This window comes from Rattus norvegicus, chromosome 3, assembly GCF_036323735.1.
Source record: "Rattus norvegicus strain BN/NHsdMcwi chromosome 3, GRCr8, whole genome shotgun sequence".
NCBI lineage: Eukaryota > Metazoa > Chordata > Mammalia > Rodentia > Muridae > Rattus > Rattus norvegicus.
The window spans coordinates 176383500-176393975 of NC_086021.1; positions in this window are offsets into that span (position 1 = coordinate 176383500).

Here is a 10476-nt window from a genome sequence, read left to right on the forward strand (position 1 = left end):
AAAGCCACTCACGACTGCCCCAAGCTCACAGACCTGATTGTGGTGGGGATTGCGGCAGGGCCTTGGGATCTTATCACATACACACACCACTTAACACTCTGGGAGGGCTTAGCCTAAAGGAGAGTTCCCTTCGAAGACCAATGGTCAGGGCTGTACTTATCTGAGAGCAGCCGACGACGTGTCTGCCAAGAAAGGGAGATTGCGCTTTCTCCCAGGTGTTATAAAAAGGTGGAACTGGGGGTTGGGGATTTAGCTCAGCGGTAGAGCGCTTGCCTAGCGAGCGCAAGGCCCTGGGTTCGGTCCCCAACTCCGAAAAAAAAAAAAAAAAAAAAAAAAGGTGGAACTGAACCTCTCACCCCAGTCCTGACACTTGTTCCCCCTCAATGTCCCCATTTGCTCCTCCCATTCCCCAAGTTGTTACCCCAACTGGCCCTCTGACTCCTCAGCTCAGTTTTTCTTGTCAAGCCTCCCCACAGCACCAGAGCTGAGCCTGTCTACCAGGCCTGTAATCCCAGCACTTGGAAGGTGGAGGATCAGGAGTTCAAGGCCAGCTTTGGCTACAGGTGAGTTGGAAACCAGTCTGAGTTCCATAGAACTAACACACACACTCTCTCTCTCTCTCTCTCTCTCTCTCTCTCTCTCTCTCTCGGACTATGGTAGGTCTTAACATTTATAGACACCATGAGACAAGTGCCAGAACGTAGGCAGATGGGTCAGTTCAGCTGTGGGAGCTTTGTCAGTCCTTCCCTACTTTCCAGGAGAGTGACTGGGGCCCCAGGTTGACCCCATTACCTGGGCTGTCAGTATGAGGGTCTGTTATATGTTCACAAGTCAAGCTGACAGACGCCACCACTTTGTCTATTCCTCAATCTGAATAAATATGAGATGTCATGCCATCTAGGGACCCGAGTGACCTTTTCCGAGCCGTGCCCCTTCCCTGTCAGGAGCTGAGAGGAAGCTGGCAGCCTGAGTGGGAAGAGAGCTTGCTTCTGCCTGAGCTCCCAGCTGCAGCGATGCTGGGAGGAGCTGGCCCAAGCCAGCCTGTTCTTGGCTGGTATGTCTGTGGTCCAGGCTGATCTGGCCTCTCGCCCTGTGTCTTTTGGTTTTTACTTTCCTCCCTTGTCTTAGTGCCGTTTCTGAATGCCCTGCTGCTTAGCGGACCCTCATTGCAGGGTCTTTTCACTCGGTCTGATCTGATTCTGTGAAGAGGAAAGAGCAGCAGGCACGGAACCTACTTTCTTGACCAAAATGAAGCATCTGAGACGTTAATAAATTCACTCCCTGTAAGCCTACCGGGGCCATTTTCATCCAAACCGCCATAGCATTCTTACAGAGTTCAGGATTCCCCTGCCTGGGGAAGGGTGGGGGGTCTTCCTATATCAGGTAATTTAGGCAATCTCTCATGGACAAGCTACAGGCTAACCCAACCTAGATGCCCCCTCATGCTCTCTTCCCAGGTTGTGTCAAGTTGGCACAATAACCATCACACACAGTAATTGACCTAGCTTTGTGCTTTAGGATTGTAACCACAGTATCAGCAGATACAAAGTTTCAAAAAAAAAATAAAATAAAAAGGCTCCAAGACAGCCAGAGAAAGTCAAAGACTTTAGGGCTGCATCAGGAGTCTTCTGGGGTGGGGGTGTCAACTTTTAATCCTCTCAGCACCCGAGAGGCAGAAGCAAGTGGATCTCTCTGAGAAGCCAGCCTGGTCTACAGACAAGTTCCAGGCCACCCACAGCAAGTTCACACGTGTGTGTGTGTGTGTGTGTGTGTGTGTGTGTGTGTGTGTGTGTGTATCGTGGCACATATGTATCCTCCACACATTTAAGTTTCTTGCAATCATATAAACCAGTGGTCCTCAACTTGTGGGTTGAGACTCCTTCGGGGGTCAAATGACCCAGTCACAGGGTGCACTTCAGATATCCTGCATATCAGACACTTACATTATGATTCATAACAGTAGCAAAATTAGATTTATGAAGTAGCAATGAAAATAATTTTATGATGGTGGTGGGGTCACCACAAATGAAGAGCTTCATTAAAGGGTTACAGCACTAGGAACGTTGAGGACCATTGATATAAACCTTTAAAAAGAAGTCCCCTGAAATCTAAACAACATAATCTTTACTTTACTAGAAGAGGATGTTATCCTGGAAATCTGAAAGCCTGGATGTTGTAGTTTCTTTTCTTTTTTCTTTTCTTTTCTTTTTTGTTGTTGTTGTTGTTGTCGTTGTTGCTGTGATGAAAATATCCCAATAAAGACAGCTTGAGGGAAGAAGGGTTTGTTCTGACTTACAGATCAAGAGAACAGCCTGTCATGCTTAGTAAGACAGCAAGAGCTTGAAGCTCGCCCCTCTCATCCTCAGTCAGGAGGTTCAGAGTGATGAGCACATGCTACCACTCAGCTCCCCTCGCCATTTATTTCTACTTATAGAGTCCAGGATCCCACCTAGGGAATGGTGCCGCCCACAGTGGACATGTCTTCCCACCTCAACTAATGTCATTAAAACAAGTGCCTGTAGACTCTTCTCCCCAGTGACTCTATGCTCTGTCCAGTGGACGGTCAGCCTTAGCCATTTCACCATATTTGTGAGTTATTTCTTTTTAAATCATTTTTTTCTCTTCCAAAAATTTGGTTGGAACAAGAAAAATTATTGTTTTGAGACAAGACTTCTCATGTAGCCATGGCTGTCCTGGAACTCCCTCTGTAGACCAGGCTGGCTTCGAACTCAGTGATTTGCAGTCAGTCTCTGCCTCCTGAGTGCTGGAATTAAAAGCATGTGCTACCACACCCAGCAGAATCATGTCTTTCCTGATATTTGGGGCAGTAAGTTTGTTCAGCTGCTAAAGGCACTTGTGGCTGGGTCTAAGGAGAGAAGTGACAGCTGCAGTCGTCCTCTGAGCTCCACATGACAGCTGTGGAGCATGTGCACCAGCATGCACACCTCTCACATATACTGGCGAGCAATAAGATACAAAGTTTTTAAAAAGTGACTTCTGGTGTTACGTGTCAGTAACAATTACAAAATCCTTTTGAATTTCACTTCCTACAAAATCCTTTTGAATTTTACTTCCTAGCTAAACTTAGTAAGTGGCTCTTGGCAGCTTCGAAGATATTACTTGGCTAATTAACACGTGTGTGAAACCACATCTTACTCCAGACAGTCTGAAACAGGAAAAGTCTAAGGGTTTATTTGGTTTCGGTTTTTTACTTTGCCTCTGAATCTTCTTTGTGTGAGTATGCGTGCGTGTGTCTGTGTGTATGTGTGTTTCTGTATGTCTGCACGTGTGTTTAGACACACATCAGAGGTTAAAGTTGAAGCCGGCCTCCGCATGTCCTATGAGTGTGAGTGTGTGAAAGTGTGTGGATTTTGCACATGAGTGCAATACCCATGATGGCCAGAAGAGAGTGCTAGATCTCCTGGGGGTGTTACTGGCCACCTGAGGTAGGTCCCGGAATTCAACCTCTCTGCAAGAAGAGCAGCACACACTCTCAAACACTAACCCATCTCTTGGCTCACACTTACACACATGTGGATGTACACATACACACAAAAATAAAAATATTTAATAAAAAGAATCTTTAACAAACATAGACAGCTATGATTTTTTTTATTCAATTTGTCTTTGCACGTGAGTGCAGTGCCCACACAGGCCAGAAGAGGGCGCCAGATACACTAGCGCTAGAGTTACAGGGCCTTGCGAGGGGTCCCATGTGGGTACTAGGAGCCCTACTAGGACCAACTGCAAAAGCAGCTATATCTTCTGCCCAGCCTTCTTTGATTTTAAATCACAGCATGCATCTGGAGCTCAGAGGACAACCTGTAGAAGTCGGTTGCCTCGTTCAACCATGTGGGTTCGTGGAATTGAACTCGGGTCCTCTTATTTGAAGACAAGTGCCTTAATCCATTGAGCCACTTTGTCAGCCTGAGCATCAGTGTGGTTTTATGCATAGTCCTTCCTTCCTAAAATCTATTTAATAATTACGATCCTGAAAAATAAGCCCACAGCGATAACATAATAAAAGTGCTGATGACATCATTTGGATGGATCTGATCTCGTCTCCACAGAGACAAGCTATTTATACAGCTGAGAAGCTCATGTACAGCAGACTCCACATATCAAGAAATCGTCAAAACAATTACATTTGGACCCCCGTAATGTACTTCAAATAGTGCATTTTAATTAGCATAAGATATTTGTATAGCCTCTTTGTGTGTGTGTCCTTTGGCTATTCAGTAAGAAAATAAATGTGATTCCCTTTTTTAGAATCTACTTTAGACAAGTTTTGTTATCAATATCCTTATACCAATACAAAAATTCTTAACTTAAAACTTTTCTCCTGTGGTGTGGTGGCACGGCTCGGCCGGTAAAAAGGGGCTTGCGGCCAAGTCTGACGTCCGTGGTTCAATCCCTGGAACCCACGTGGTGGGGGCAAAGACTGACTCCCACAGGTTGTCCTTCGATCTTTTCATGTGCTCAGTGGCACGTGAGTCGCCCCAATATGAGTCGCCCCAATATGAGCAAATGGTTTTAAAATGCTGTTCAAATTTAAATGCCAATCGTTAGTTTTGCTGGGGACTTTGGCTTTCTGGCTCTTTATCCAACAACAGTGGTACCCCAAATCTAAGCAATATCACCACCCATGCCTCAGACAACGGATACAGTTAAGGTGGCAAAGGTCCAAACCATTTCTTCTCCTCAAATGTGGAAATAAGGATTAAAACAGAATCCAAGCCGGGTGTGATGGAGCAAACCTTTAATCCCACCACTCTGACTTTGAGGCCAGCCTGGTCTACATAGAGAGCTCTGGGACATCCAAGGCTACATAGCAAGACTCTGTCTCAAAAAAAAAACAAAAAAAAAACAAAAAAAAAAAACCCACAACAACAACAACAAAAAAGAACAAAGAAATTCTATCCTGAAAAACAAAAATAAAACAAAACACACAACAAAAATTAAAATTGAACGAACTAAATAACTCAGTTACCACATAGGCAGGGTGGAAGAGCAAACTCAGACAGACCCAGGACAGCTCAACAAGGCCCAGGCCAGACTCTCGCACTCATCGGTGCCAGACCAGCCCACAGATGTCCCCGCAGTCCAAGTGAGACCTCTTGCAAACAAAACCTGACCTGAGCCCCCTTGTCACATAGCCAAGCAACTCCCCAGCCCAGGCCTCGGTGACGAGCGTCTCCAAGGCCCCTGGCTTCTTTCAAAACATCTTTACGAACCAATGCCAAGACAAAACAAAACCAGGTCCTGACCCCGGCATTCACCAGGGACATTTCAGATCATAGTGCCGACTATCATGCTTCCAAAATAAGACCGGACAGAGTCTAAGGTCACCCGTGTAGCACCCGTCCGTGCTGCACCAATGGCCGACAGAGAGACATCCGCAGGAAGCTGTTACCCCCTTGCACCCAAAACTCTAGGGCTCAGCCCTTTTCCTCCAGTGAAAATGAAGCTAAATGTTACCAGACTCTGAGGCCCACAACCTGCGGCCTCAGTTTCTCTATGCTCCTGCAGAAATCAGGAACCATGAGATGATTTGAGAGGTTAATTCCCCTCCATCATACCTGTGACAGCCTTATAATCTAGAGAAAGCCATGAGACAAAAGCCAGAAGATGTGCAGATTTAGCTGTGAGACTCTCGGGTTAGTCCTTGGTGTGTTTGCGACTTCTCCTCGCTTTCCAGTATTGAGTCGTTGGCCGCATAGAGAACCTGTTGTGTCCTACAAGTTGACCTGTTATAGCCTCACACTGACCCCAGGGCCTTTGCCTGTTACTCCCTGTCTCCAGAACCTTCTCCCTTGAGAGATTTGCACAGCTCACTCCTATGCTGTGTCCCCCATGCTTCAGCATGGCTGTTCCCTCCTCAGAGAAGCGCTGACTGTCCTAGCTCGTTCCTATTGCTGTGATTAAAAAACAAACAACTCGGGGTTGGGGATTTAGCTTAGTGGTAGAGCGCTTGCCTAGGAAGCACAAGGCCCTGGGTTCGGTCCCCAGCTCCGAAAAAAAGAACCAAAAAAAAAAAAAAAAAAAACAACTCGGGAAGCAGGAGTGGTAGCTCACACAGATCTCTGTAAGTGTTCCGGTCTAGCTTGGTCTACATAGTAAGTTCCAGGACAGCTGGTCTACATAGGGAGACTCTGTGTCAAAATAAAAGAAAAAAAAAATCACCCTGACCAAGTCAGTCAGAGAGAGGGTCTCTTTCGGACTCACAGAGAGATGAACACAGGCAGGCTCACCGTTCAGCCTCCTCTACTCTCAGGGTAAGGCCCCTCCTTAGGTAATAGTCCCTCCAGCTTTCAGGGTGGCTCTTGTCCCATTAGTTAAGGCCATCAAGGCAAGTGCCCAAGGCACGCCCACAGGTCAGCCTGGTCTAGACATCCTCTCATTGAGACTCTTCCCAGATGATTTTAGATTGCATCCAACTGATACTTAAAAGCAGCTGTCTGCCTGCTGTGAGCCTGACACTGTCACAGAATACTTCCTGTTGCCTTTCCCCCCGTGGCTGCTTCTCTGTGGGCCCTGTTTCCCAAACCCTGCTGAGGGACTCAGCTGCCTGCCTGCCTCAGGTTGGCCTTCAACCCAGCCACATGGACCTCGGGTGAACTCAGGTGACTCAGAACAGCAAGAGACAAAGAAGTTTCCAGACCCTCTTGTTTATGCATGCTGTCTGTCCGCTGCTGAAACCAGCAGTCCCCAGGAGGCTGTCAATGGATGGCCGTGGGGACGCTCCTTCAGAATGCTCACTCAGGAAAGCTCAGAGTCATTGACTGGCCTGCCAGCTGTCTCAGCTTTTTGTTTTTTTGCCACAGCAGGTCAGTGTTGCATCATGGGGTAAGGGATACATCACAGACTCCAGCTGTGGCAATTTGGAAGAGTTCAGAGGGCAGGATTCTGAGGTCATCCTCAGCTGTGTGGTGGGTTTGAGGCCAGCCTGGACTTCTTGAGATTCTGTCTCAGAGCGGAGAGATGACTCGTTAAAGGCCTTGGTTGTTCTCGCAGGGGTTTTGGATTCTATCCCTGACACCCATGGCTACAATCACCTATAGCAAACTGAACATCTGTAACTCTAGTTCCAGGGATCCAGCGCCCTCTTTTAGCCTCCCTGGGCACCAGGTAGGCACTGTATGCATACCTATATGCAGGTAAAACACTCTCACACACAAAGTAAAGTAAAACAGAACAGAATCTTAAAACACTCAGAAAAACAAACTCTCCCTGCCTCTCAAAATTCCCACCCCTCCCCACACACCCATCACCCCTTCCCCCACACACCCTTCACTCCCCACACCCTTCTCAGTCACATCCCTCATCCCACATCTCTTACCCCTTGCTGAGGGCTTTAAGGAATCTGTTGAGGGCCTGACAGCTGGTGTTGCTTCAAACAGAAAGAGTGAGGCCTCCCCAGAAAGTGACCTCAGATCTGTAGTGCCAGAGTAACCAGGGTGGCCAGGGTGACCAGGGTGGCCAGGGTGACCAGGGTGGCCAGGGTGGCCACGGTGGAATATAAGGGTCAATGACCCCAGGCTAGTCCCTCACCTGCTCTGAGTCTCACATGCCTGGAGGTGTATGCTGGGACTGGGGGCAGAGGAAATGCCAGTAAAGGTCTAACCTTGGCATAGGGCAGGGGCAGGGGCAGATGGGGCTGCTTAGTGGCAAAAGGCACTTTGCCGCCAAGCCGGAAGACCCAAGCTCGGTGATTAGAACTCATGGGGCAGAGAACTAGTTCCCATGTTCCCTGTGGGACTCCACCTTGTGCCACGGCACGCACGCACACACAGACACAAGCACGCAATAAGAAAATGAAGCACAATCATTTAACAAATAGACCCTGCCAGCCCCAGCATGGAAGCCTCCTTCTGGGGTCTGAAGCCCTGTGTCCTGCAGACTCTCAGTTGGTAACGAGCCTGAGCACTTCTCTGGAAAAGTCTGTGCGTCCAGATGTTCCCTGTCCACAGCTGGCCAGCAGCTGGACGAGGCTCTCCTTCCTGCGGCTGCTCCTGCTCAGTCACAAGGGAAGCGTCAGGACATAACCCATCAAACAAGGGGCTCTGCCTGGGAACGCATGGCCCTTGGTCCCATCAGGCCCTGCTTTCTCCTCCCAGGATTCTGTCTGCTTTATGTCTGTGACCTAAAGATTACAAACTGTCCAGAGGGGAAACAACACGCACTGCTCTCTTCAAAGCTGAAAACCGGCCCATCAGAGATACCCTGGCTTCAACTCATAGCTTAGGACATCTGGCGCTTTCTCATAGTCCATTTAACTGTCATCTTTAACCTTTAACCCTGGAAAGCGGGTGCTGTCATTACCCCCAGTCTTCAGAAGGTGAACTCAAAACTCAGAGAAGGTCAGTAACTTGCCCAAGGCCACACAGCCTGTCCTGTGGTAGGCTGGCAGATGGGATTGTGATGTCCTCTCTATATGCCCTCACTTGGCTCTGCTATGAACACAGGCTTCGGACTTCTGACCTCTGACCTCTGACCTCCAACCTCCATGCTTGGCTTGTGCTGTTTGCAGCCTGGATGCCTCTTTTTACTCTCTGTGGGTAAAAACTGTCAGCTATGGGAACAGGTGTTTGATCAGATCCCTCATCGGTCAGAACGGGAAGAGGTGCCATGCACTAAGACAGTGTTCTTGTAGCTTTCTGTTGCTGCAGCAAGAAGGTCCAAGATGCTAAGCACAAGACAGGATCCTTGCCGCTTCATGGCTTCAGAGGTCCATCTGGCAACAATGTATCAGTGACAATGTATCTGTGATGAGGCAGAAGGTTGTGGTGGACGCCAGTGACTGAAGGGGTCTGCTCATAGCATCCAAGCAGCAGAGGGGTGGGAGGCTAGGGGTTGCGGTGCCCCCACTTCTAGTTCCCATCACTTCTGAGAGGCCCATCAACTGACTTATGAGTCTACCGGCAGATAAAGAATCTATTGCCCAGGTCAGGCCCCACCTTGATCCAGCCATCTTCCCAAAGCCCACCTCTGAGCACCACATGGGGACCACACCTTCAATGCATAAGCCAGAGTGCATTTTACCTCCGAACTAGAACGGAATGCTCTTGAGAGGAAGCCAGAGGAGGCTGGGAAAAAGGGAGAGTGGAGAGAGAGGGAGGGAAGCAGTGGGAGGGGGGAGGGAGAAAGGGAGAGTGGAGAGAGAGGGAGGGAAACAGTGGGGGGGGGAGAAAGGGAGAGTGGAGAGAGAGGGAGGAGAGCAGTGGGAGGGGGGAGGGAGAAAGGGAGAGTGGAGAGAGAGGGAGGAGAGCAGTGGGAGGGGGGAGGGAGAAAGGGAGAGTGGAGAGAGAGGGAGGGAAGCAGTGGGGGGAGAAAGGGAGAGTGGAGAGAGAGGGAGGGAAGCAGTGGGAGAGGGGGAGGCAAGAAGGAGGAGGAAGAGGGTGACCAGCTGCAGAGGATTCCAAGAAGCCAGAGGACTCCAGCCTCCCTCACAGAGCACAAGGACACCAGGACTGTCTCTGTGAATTAGGCCCCAACCAGGGAACCCCAGGAAGAAGCCCTTGAGAGCTGCATGGGTGTCCCCCTCGCCTCCTCCCTATAAAGGAGACAGGCTCCACTCACAGGTGCTAAAGGGTGAGGTGAAAATAGGGACGTGTCCCACCCCTACCCGCTGCAGTCTCTGCTAATGACTGGTGCAAGTTTACATGCTGGGGGAGGTAGTGGGCAAGGAGGGGACCAGGAAAAACTGGATAATGGTGTTCCAGCCCAAACAACCCACCCAGCCTCTCAGTTCCAGCCTACAGCTGGGTAGAGAGACAGGCCCTTATGCCCAGGTCTCCTGACTTACGACGAGAGGCCAGAAATAGCGGCTCAAATTATTTCAAAACACAGGACAGCCAACAACATATATCTGTCTCCTAGTTTGATCCCTGGAGTCTAGCTGTGCCAAGGGCTTGTGTTCTGGAACAATGTGTAGCTGTCTGTAAAAGAACCAACCACAACAAGGTGCTATGAGACCAAATAGAGTGGCAGACAGACCCATGGTGGCCGAGTGTGACCTATAGCATCCTCAGTTATGGGCACTTAGTGACAGCAAGACCAGTTAGGTGGCTCTCACAGAAACGGTGGGGACAAAGATGACTTCATCCTTGCTGCAAAGTGCTGGTTTGTCTGACACTGAGATGGGGGTGGGGTGTATGCCGGGTCTTGGCTCATAGAGTATGAGCTCCGCCCACCTCTCTGGCTTTTCCTTACAACTGTAAGAAGCATCACTTCAACTCAGTCACAGAGGTCATGACTCAGGTGACAGTGACCCCAGGATTTAGTGAAGATGATGCTTGCTGGTCAGCTGGCTCCGTGGGACTAAGAAGGTATTGCCCAAGCCTGACGACCCAACTCCAATCCTTGGATCTCACAGTAGGAGAAAACTGGCTCCCGAAAGTTGTAGTCTTCTGTCCTCTATGTGGCCATGTCGGGGGGGGGGTACTCAAACTCACACGACAGACAGGCAGACGGGCG